The following is a 10,001-nucleotide window of genomic DNA, read 5'->3' as shown; positions in this document are numbered from 1 at the left end:
CTGCGACAGAGAAGTTGGAGGTCCTTAAGCAAATCAATTTCCTAGGGCTTCCATTTCCTCTTCCGCATAATAGTAATTCTAATCCCTTCCATATTTACACCAAAGGAGTGCTGACATCTAAGTTAAATAAAAATGTGAAAGCACTTAATAGACCATTTTGCATATATATTACTATTTATTTTGCTACTTATTTTCACTATAAAAAGATGTTTCACAATGTATTTTCAGAATATCAAATCATAAAAAAAATATTTAAAAAGAAATTACTAGTTAGTCATAGAGCTAATAAATTGAAAGACAAAAACACCAGAATATCAAATAAAAGGTATATGAGGTAGTCAACACTGAGTTGTGGTTTTGGCATTTCCTAATATTTTAATAATTTATCTAAGTCTTTATATAAATTATTTTTAGATTTGCATCACTTTCCCTTTGTTTTCCTTCTGACAAATACCATTTTATACTCTCATTTTATGGAGAAGGCAATGACACCCCACTCCAGTACTCTTGCCTGGAAAATCCCATGGACGGAGGAGCCTGGTAGGCTGCAGTCCATGGGGTCACGAAGAGTTAGACATGACTGAGCAACTTCACTTTCACTTTTCACTTTCATGCATTGGAGAAGGAAATGGCAACCCACTCCAGTGTTCTTGCCTGGAGAATCCCAGGGACAGGGGAGCCTGGTGGGCTGCCGTCTATGGGGTCGCACAGAGTCAGACACGACTGAAGTGACTTAGCAGTAGCAGCAGTACTCTCATTTTAAAAGTTGATCAACTTGATAACTATCTGCTATCATCTAAAATTTGTCAGGGATGGGATCCAGGAAGCTCCAAAGTTACTGTGAGATTTTTCTTTATTCCTCTTTTCTATTTTTTAAAAAAAATATTATTCTTTCTTAAATTTTACTGAAGTATAGTAGATTTACAATGTTGTGTTAATTTCTGCTGTATTCATCCTAAATGTAACGGTTTGCCTCTGTTAATCCTAAACTCCCAGTCCTTCCCTCCCCCGCCCCTCTCCCCCTTGGCAACCACAAATCTGTTCTCCATTCTATGAGTCTATTTCTGTTTAATAGATAGTTCATTTGTGTCATCTCGATTCCACATATAAGTGATATCACATGGTATTTGTCTTTTTTCCCTCACTTAGAATGAAAATCTCTAGGTCCATCCCTGTTGCTGCAAATGGTATTTCATTCATCATCGCTGAGTAATACTCCATCGTCTGTATGTACCAAACCAAATCTTTATGCATCTGTCTGTCAATGGACATTTAGGTCATTTCCATGTCTTGGCTGTTGTAAATAGTGCTGTTATGAACATAGGAGTGACTGTATCTTCAAATTATAGTTTTGTCTGGATATATGCCCAGGTTTACTCCTTTTTATTTTTTCTGTGACAGCTCTGAACTCTCTCTTTGGCCTTTAAAGTAAGAGCTAATATTTCCTTTAGTCATTTTGAGCCCTCCATCTCCTTGCCATCCTGCAGCACTTGGCCTGTTAACACTCTTACCCCTGAATTTGCCCTTTCATCAGCATCCTGAATGCTTTCTTCTCAGTCATTTCCCTATTTATAATCTTTCTCAGTTCTTTTTCTCTCCAACCCTTTAACATTTTCCAACATTTCTTGCACTTTAGAATCATGTTTGGAACCTTGAAAAAACACAAAAAGAGAAAGTCCAGGGATAAGGACATTTTTTTTTTTTCTTTAATCTCCCAAGTTGTTTTCCAGCTGGAAACCAAAGGGTAGTGGCATTGTGTGTGTGTGCGTGCTAAGTCGCTTCTGTCGTGTCTGCCTCTGTGACACCATGGACTGTAGCCTGCCAGATCCCTCTGTCCGTGGGATTCAACACACAAGAATACTGGGGTAAGTTGCCATGCCCTCCTCCAGGGGATCTTCCCGACCCAGGGATCAAACTCACATCTCTTTATGTGTCTTGCATTGGGAGGTAGGTTCTTTACCATTAGCACCACCTGGGAAGCCCCAGTGACACTGTAAGCATTCCCAAGTTTCTGTCTTTGGCCTTCATCTTGTATTCCTGTCTGCAGCCCAGCTAAGCTCATCCATCCCAGTAGCCTTACCTTCTGAGACTGACTCCTGCATCTCCTGGCCTGGTCTGTCTCCTACACTCTGAATAACTGCTGGGCCTCTCCAGTACAGCTACTACTTTTCAGAAGTTTTCTCTCGTTTGACTATTTCCTGGTTCTTTGGCAAGAGAAAGCAGACTTTTGTGGTGTTCCTTTGTTCGTTTGTGCCCACCTGCATTTCCAGGTTGCTGGCTTTTCTCGTGTCCAGTCTGGGATATGTGAGGTAAAGAGAAAAGCCAGGGAACTCATGGCTGTGTTGTTCTTTAGGTTCCCAAATCCCTAGCTGGCCTACCTTTCCCTTGTCACTTCTCAGAGTCTTCTTGTGTTTGTATGTTTTATATGTTTTATATGTTACATATGTTTTATATGTAGTGTCCAGAGGTTTTATTTTTTGGCCATGCTGTGTGGCTTATGGGATCTTACCTCCCAGACCAGGGATTGAACCTGGGGCCCCTTTTTCAGTGAAATTGCTGAGTCCTAATCACTGGACATTCAGGGAATTCCCTATGCAGAGTTTTTAGCTGCATTTAGTGGAAGGAATAGGAAACAGTGTATCTACTTCATCTTTGAGAATCAGAAGTCTAATGTATTTTTATAATTAATGATGATATCACACCGTGGGGTATTCCTGAGGATAGCTTTTGGAACCCATCCAGATAGCCACAGCTCCCTCGACTTAGTACTGGCCCTTGTCTCCCAGTTTGTATGCTTTGCTGCTCTTGCTTTAGGCTGCTGCAGCCTCTTCCTTCTAAAGTAGAGGGAAAAAATGCCTGGAAGTCTATTTCCTGTCCTTTACCCTCCACCCCCACCACAAACATACCCCCTGTCTCACAGCCAATAATGACAAGTGCAGAGCTTCCAAAGACAATTCTGTTGCCCAGAAATGGGATAAACTTGGATGTGTAATTGCCATCTAAGCTCCCCATCAGACTGAGGTTTGGACTTCACCTGAACCCTATCATATTTTTCCCAGTCCCTTCCCCGTTTCTCCTGGGAGCTCCTGCTTAATAAATCACTTGCACTAGAATGGTTTCTTCTGCAAGAACCTGACCTAAGACAGACATTGGGAGTATTTTGGCTGTATATTAGAAAGTGATGGCATACATTTATTATAAAGAGCTGATGTTTTAATGTGTTAGAAATTATATCATTGGTAGTGATTTAAACTTACACAATGCAAATAAATTTTTTTATATTAGACACAGAGTTTTAAAAATTCTTTGGGGGTAAACATCTAGCCAACAATATTTGAGGATCACTGCTATAATACATACTCTTAAAAGAACTTAAAGTAAGTCAGACCAAGGCAAATACAATATCATGATATTGCTTATGTGTGGAATCTTTAAAAAGGCTACAAAAGAATTTATCTACAAAACAGAAGTAGAGTTACAGATGAAAAAAATAAACTTATGGTTACTGATGGGTAAGGAGAAGAGGAATAAATTGAAGACTGGGATTGACACATATATACTACTATATATAGAATAGATAACTAATAAGGACCTACTGTGTAGCACAGGGAACTCTACTCAATGTTCTGTAATGGCCTATATGGGAAAAAAATCTAAAAAGGTGGATATGTATAGATATATGTATATCTGTATATTATATATGTGTACAAGAGAGAGAAGTCGCTCAGTTGTGTCCGACTCTTTGTGGCCCCATAGACTGTAGCCTACCTGGCTCCTCAGTCCATGGGATTTTCCAGGCATGAATACTGGAGTGGGCTGCCATTTCCTTCTCCAATATATATGTATGGATATATGTATAAATTCACTTTGCTGTACGCCTGAGACAAACACAAGATTGTAAATCAGTTATATGCCAATAAAAATTTAAATGAAAAACTTAAATCCTATATTAAAAAAAAAGAACTTAGAGACAGGAATAATGGATCCTAGGCAAGGAAATACTACAAGTCCAATTCAAGGGGATACCATTTTGTTTAGGTTTTAAAGGCCAAGAAACAAGTTCACGTGACAGAAAAAATCCAAGAAAAATTCCTGTTTTCAAAAGGAATGTGTGTATAATTGAGACACCAAAGAACATGATATATTCAGTGATGGTAAATATTCCATTAAAGCTGAGATACAACATGTGGTATGAAATGAGTCAGGCTGGTTGAAAAGCAACTGTGAAGGACCTTGTGGCCTAGCATGGAGGTAGACCAGTGTTTTCAATATATTAATTAGTTAAGTCACTGTCCTTATCCTTAGGTCTAAAGCAGCTGCCAGGAGGAATGGCCACATGCACAGCTGTGTAAGTTGAACTCTGTATAAACTCCAGGAGGAAGAGGCATTCCCTGTATCTGACAATGTGAATGGCACTCCTTGAAGCTGTGCAGTACACATTCTTATATCCTAACACATAAAGCAGTCTTGCCAGGAGGGAATTTGGGGAGAAAAAATGTACGGCCTCAGAATATCTGGAACATTTCTTCTAGTTTAATGAGTAGAATATGGAAATACTTGTCAGGCAGGTAGATGGAAAGAGAAGAGAAACAAATTTTTAAAAATAATCCCTAAATACACAGGAATTGTAGGAAAAGGGTGTGTGTATGCAGAACAGCAGCCTGGAGTGGAATGACTATGTGTTCTCTTGTTTAAAGATCTCTCTAAAGGGCTTGTAATCCACTGACTTTCCTTCACTTATTCAACCTGCCCCCTGAGGGAACTATGTATTCTAAAGATTTGATAAACAACAGGATCCTACTGTATTGCAGAGGGAGCTATATTCAATATCCTGGGACAAACCATAATGGAAAATAATGTATATGTGTACAACTGAGTCACTTTACCATATAGCAGAAATTAACACAACATTGTCAATCAACTATATTCAATAAAAAATAAAAATAAAGATTCCGTAAACAGTATATGCATAAGACTCTGGAAGAGAGTCCACAGTTGCTTCCAAACTGCTTTATCTAAGGAAACAGAATTACCCTGGACCTTCTAGACTAGTAGAGAAGAGAGACCAGGTGCTGCCCTGGGCCCAAGAAGACACTGAATTCCACTCACTCCGTGCCAAGCCGTGGTAAGTCACTTCAGTCACATCCAACTCTTAGTGACCCTAAGGACTGTAGCCCACCAGGTTCCTCAGTCCATGGGATTCTCCAGGCAAGAATACCGGAGTGGGTTGCCATGCCCTCCTCCAGGGGATCTTTCCAACCCAAGGATTGAACCCACAGCTCTTACGTCTCCTGCATTGGCAGGTGAGTTCTTTACCACTAGAGCCACGGCAAAGCCCCACTCACTCCTTAGTATCCATTAATATATCATTTTACTCACATATTCAATCCACATGCCTGATCAACAACATTAATAACCGCAGCAGGGAAATTTAGTAATAATTTAATATATAAGATATTATATATATCTTATTTTGTTTTTATTGTTGTTGATCCATCCAAAATGAAAGGAAATATTTTTCTTTCCCTCAGGATGGAGGCAGGCATCTATTCCTCTGGATTCTCCATATTTTTAATATTGTTCCTACCTTTGTGCTCGAAAATAGAGGGGGAAAAAAGTTGTCAATTTTATTGAGAAATAGGAGGGGAAATTAAAAAACATGGTTTTGTTTTTAAAAATTTGGGCCAGACACCATAAACTAGTTACAGCCAAGCAGATGTGTTTTGTTTGGCCCCCCAACAAAGGATATTTTTCCTAATTGAAACAATATTTTTAAATATATGACTTTTAAAAAGTACATCTCTAGTTTTTCTTTAAAAATTGGAAGATCTGGCTACACTGGGCCAGTGACAACATTTAGCAGAGTCCAGTACCGGGCTGCCCCTTTTGGACACGCTCGTTTCCCCAGCACCACAGCTGCAGCGCCCCCTGCTGGCCCCCTGGCTCACCTGCTGCAATCGTTCACACTTGGATGCTTGGTTCTTGGGGCGCCGGGGTTGGCAACACTTGGTTAGAAACTTGGGGGAGTTAAACCATGATCTTAGTATATTATACATAAGAGATTACAGCAGGACAGGTTACTTAATTTTCGGGAGATAATACAAAATGAACATGTGGGGTCCCTTGTTAAAATGTTTAAGAATTACAAAATGGCAACAACAGAGCATTAAGGTCAGGCAGGGCGCTTCTGAGCAGGGAGACATGTGAAACTACACATGAGGTTAAACCAGTCCTGGAATGGGGGCTTGGTGCAGCAAGAGCGGACGAGGGGAATGGGTGCGGGGTGTCTAACCCTCCTCCCCCACTAGGAAAGGGGCAGAGTGGTGCCCGGACTTGGAGCGCCTCTCAGGTGGTGGGACCGTGGGTGGCGGCTTGGGAGCCTGCAAGACCTGAGCACTCATCACTGGTGTTCTGGAAGCTAAGGCAAAGTCTCAATGGCTAAACTGAAACAGGGAGAAATAAAGCCTTCTTCAGAGCCACCTGATTTCAAATGAGAGCAAAAACAGTGATGAGCATCATGTTTTGAAAACAAAAGCTTTCCCCCATCTTGACAGGAGTTGTGCAAGTTCCTGGGTTTAGCGCTGAGCAATCCTGAAAAATAGTTGCTGTCATCCTTCTTTGGGTGGCCCTCACACAGGCTTTAATTTGGCTAGAGGAGGGGGAGTAAATCTAGCCCTACCACAGAAATTTGTAGCAAGGAAGATTTTGGGGTTAGGACTTTCAACCTTTAAAAATGGGCTTTGACCCTCAAGCCTCTCCTTTTCCTGCTCTACTGTGCTGCTCTCAACATGCAGACCTCTCTTATTGCAGAAGAATTTTAATACCTACAGATGCTTATGTTCACTGTCCTGGATGTTTATGTATTTGTTTTTTGCGAGGCATTTATTTCTCAGTTCTTTTTCTTTTTGCCTCTAAAATGGTTCAATTTAAACTTTAATTTTAACCCATTGCATATGTTACTGTTTATTTATTTCAATACATTTTATTTTTTAGAGTAGTTTTAGGTTAACAGAAAAGTTAAGAAAAAGGAAAGAGAGATCTCATTTATATCTGTCCAGTTCCCCCTTCCCTGGCACAGTTTTCCACTTAAATTATTGTGTTGCTTTAGTTAGAATTGAGGAGCCAATTTTTAAACAGCATTATTAACTAAAGTCTGTATTTCATGCTTCTCCTCATCTCTATTCTCTCCTTATGCTATTAGTCATATACATTGGACCTACTTTATCTATTTTCCATCACCCTTTTCATCTACCTCCTCCCCCACCCCATCTCTCTACGTGCTTCATTCTGTGTCATGTATTCAGGTTATCTTTCAGGAAATTCATTCCTTCTTCAGCTGTGTCTAATTCACAGTCTAGCTTCCCCCACTGAGTTTTATATTTTAGATACTTTATTTATTTATTTTTATTTATATTTTTATTATTTCTGGGATGTTCTCTTTGGTTCATTTTCAAATAAGCAGCAGATTATTTAAATACTCTAGGAATTTCTTTCTCTTCCTATATACATTTTTCCAGATATTTCTGTCAAAACTTGTCACACAGCTGAATATCACAGAAATGGCCTACTTTCTCTAGCTATTCCAAGGATAACTAAAAAGAGTCCTTCCTCCAAATATGTCATTCAAGAGGAAAAGTGAAGTCTTTGCCAGTGACCAAATCGTTTACCTGCCATTCATACATGTATACAACCATTGCACAATGGTTTTATTATTTATTTACTTGGAAAACATTGAGTGCCTACTATGTGTCAGTCACATAAAGACAAAACCAAGTCCCTCTCCTCAAAGGGTTTTCCCTGCAGTAACACTGTTAAAGACTTTGTGTTATGGTCACTGTTGTGTGATTGCTAGGTTCTTCTGTGCTCTTTAAATTTTACTTATCAATCAAAGCCCAGCTCAAGTGTTGCCTCTTCTGAGAAGCTTTCTAGATAGCCCATAGCAGAGTTAACTCCTTCCATCTCTGTTTTTCCTCAGCTACACTACTTTGTAATGCTGTACATTACATAGCACTTTGCTTTCATCTCTTTAATCATACATATCAAAGAGCAACTTTTCTTTACTTACCTTTTTAAAAAAAAATTTTTTTTTGGAGAATAGTTGATTTACAATGTTGTGTTAGTTTCAGATGCAAAGCAAAGTGAGTCAGTTATAAATATTCATATAGCCACTCTTCTTTATGTTCTTTTCCCATATAGGTCCTTACAGAGTATCAGGTGGAGTTCTCCATGCTATACAGTAGGCCCTTGCCTGTGTGTGTGCTAAGTCACTTCAGTCATGTCCGACTCTCTGGACCCTATGGACTGCAGCCCTCCAGGCTCCTCTGTCCATGAGATTCTCCAGGCAAGAATACTGGAGTGGGTTGCCATGCCCTCCTCCAGGGTATCTTCCCGATCCAGGATCCTTACTGGTTACCTAGTGCATGTATGTCAACCTGAATCTCCCAATTTATCCTTCTTACTCCTTTCCCCCTGGTAAGCATAGTTTGATTTCTACATCTGTGACTTCATTTCCCTTTTGTAAATAAGCTTATTTGTACCATTTTTTTTAGATTTCACATATAAGTGATATCACATGACATTTGTCTTTCTGTGTCTGACCTACTTCACTCAATATGACAGTCTCTAGATCCATCTATGTTTATGCAAATAGAATTATTTTTTTCTTTTTATGGCTAATATTTCATTGTATATAGTTACCATAGCTTCTAAAAAAAGGGGGCGGGGCTTGACATATGTTAATCACACACATACATATCCACCACCATCACCCTACTGAACTTTGACTGCTTGAAGGAGAAAGTTATATTTCCTTTATTTTTGTATCTCCAATGCCTTGCCCATTGTTCAGTTCAGTTCAGTCGCTCAGTTGTGTGAGACTTTTTGTGACCCTATGGACTGAAGTACGCCAGGCTTCCCTGTTTATCACCAGCTCCCAGAGCTCAAACTCATGTCCATCAAGTCGGTGATGCCATCCAACCATGTCATCCTCTGTTGTTCCCTTCTCCTCCTGCCTTCAATCTTTCTCAGCATCAGGGGCTTTTCCAATGAGTCAGTTCTTCACATCAGGTGGCCAAAGTACTGCAGCTTCAGCTTCAGCATCAGTCCTTCCAATGAATATTCAGGACTGGTTTCCTTTAGGATTAACTGGTTGAATCTCCTTGCAGTCCAAGGGACTCTCAAGAGTCTTCTCCAACACCATAGTTCAAAAGCGTCAATTCTTTGGTGCTCAGCTTTCTTTATGGTCCAACTCTCACATTCATACATGACTAATGGAAAAACCATAGCTTTGACAAGATGGACCTTTGTCAGAAAAGTAAGGTCTCTGCTTTTTAATATGCTTTCTAGGTTGGTCATAGTTTTTCTTCCAAGGAGCAAGCATCTTTTAATTTCATGGCTGCAGTCACCATCTGCAGTGATTTTGGAGCCCAAGAAAATAAACTCTCTCACTGTTTCTGTTGTCTCCCCATCTATTTGCCATGAGGTGATGGGACGAGATGCCATGATCTTAGTTTCTTGAATGTTGAGTTTTAAGCCAGCTTTTTCACTCTCCTCTTTCACTTTGATCAAGTGGCTCTTTGCTTTATGCCATAATGGTGGTGTTATCTGCATATCTGAAGTTATTGGTATTTCCCCTGGCAATCCTGATTCCAGCTTGTGCTTCATCCAGCCCGGCATTCCACATGATGTACTCTGCATATTATTTAAATAAGCAAGGTGACAATATACAGCCTTGACAAAACATGGTCCACTGGAGAAGAGAATGGCAAACCTCTTCAGTATTCTTGTGTTGAGAATCCCATGAAAGTATGAAAAGGCAAAAAGATATGACACTGAAAAATGAACTCCCCAGATCAGTAGGTGTCCAGTATGCTATTGGAGAAGATTGGAGAAATAGCTCCAGAAAGAATGACGAGGCTGAGCCAAAGTGAAAACAACACCCAATTGTGGATGTGACTGGTGATGGAAGTAAAGTCCGATGCTGTAAAGAACAATATTGCATA

Source organism: Cervus elaphus, chromosome 20 (assembly GCF_910594005.1).
Source record: "Cervus elaphus chromosome 20, mCerEla1.1, whole genome shotgun sequence".
Taxonomy (NCBI): domain Eukaryota; kingdom Metazoa; phylum Chordata; class Mammalia; order Artiodactyla; family Cervidae; genus Cervus; species Cervus elaphus.
The sequence above is the reverse complement of the archived record's forward strand: the minus strand, read 5'-3'. Positions refer to the sequence as shown.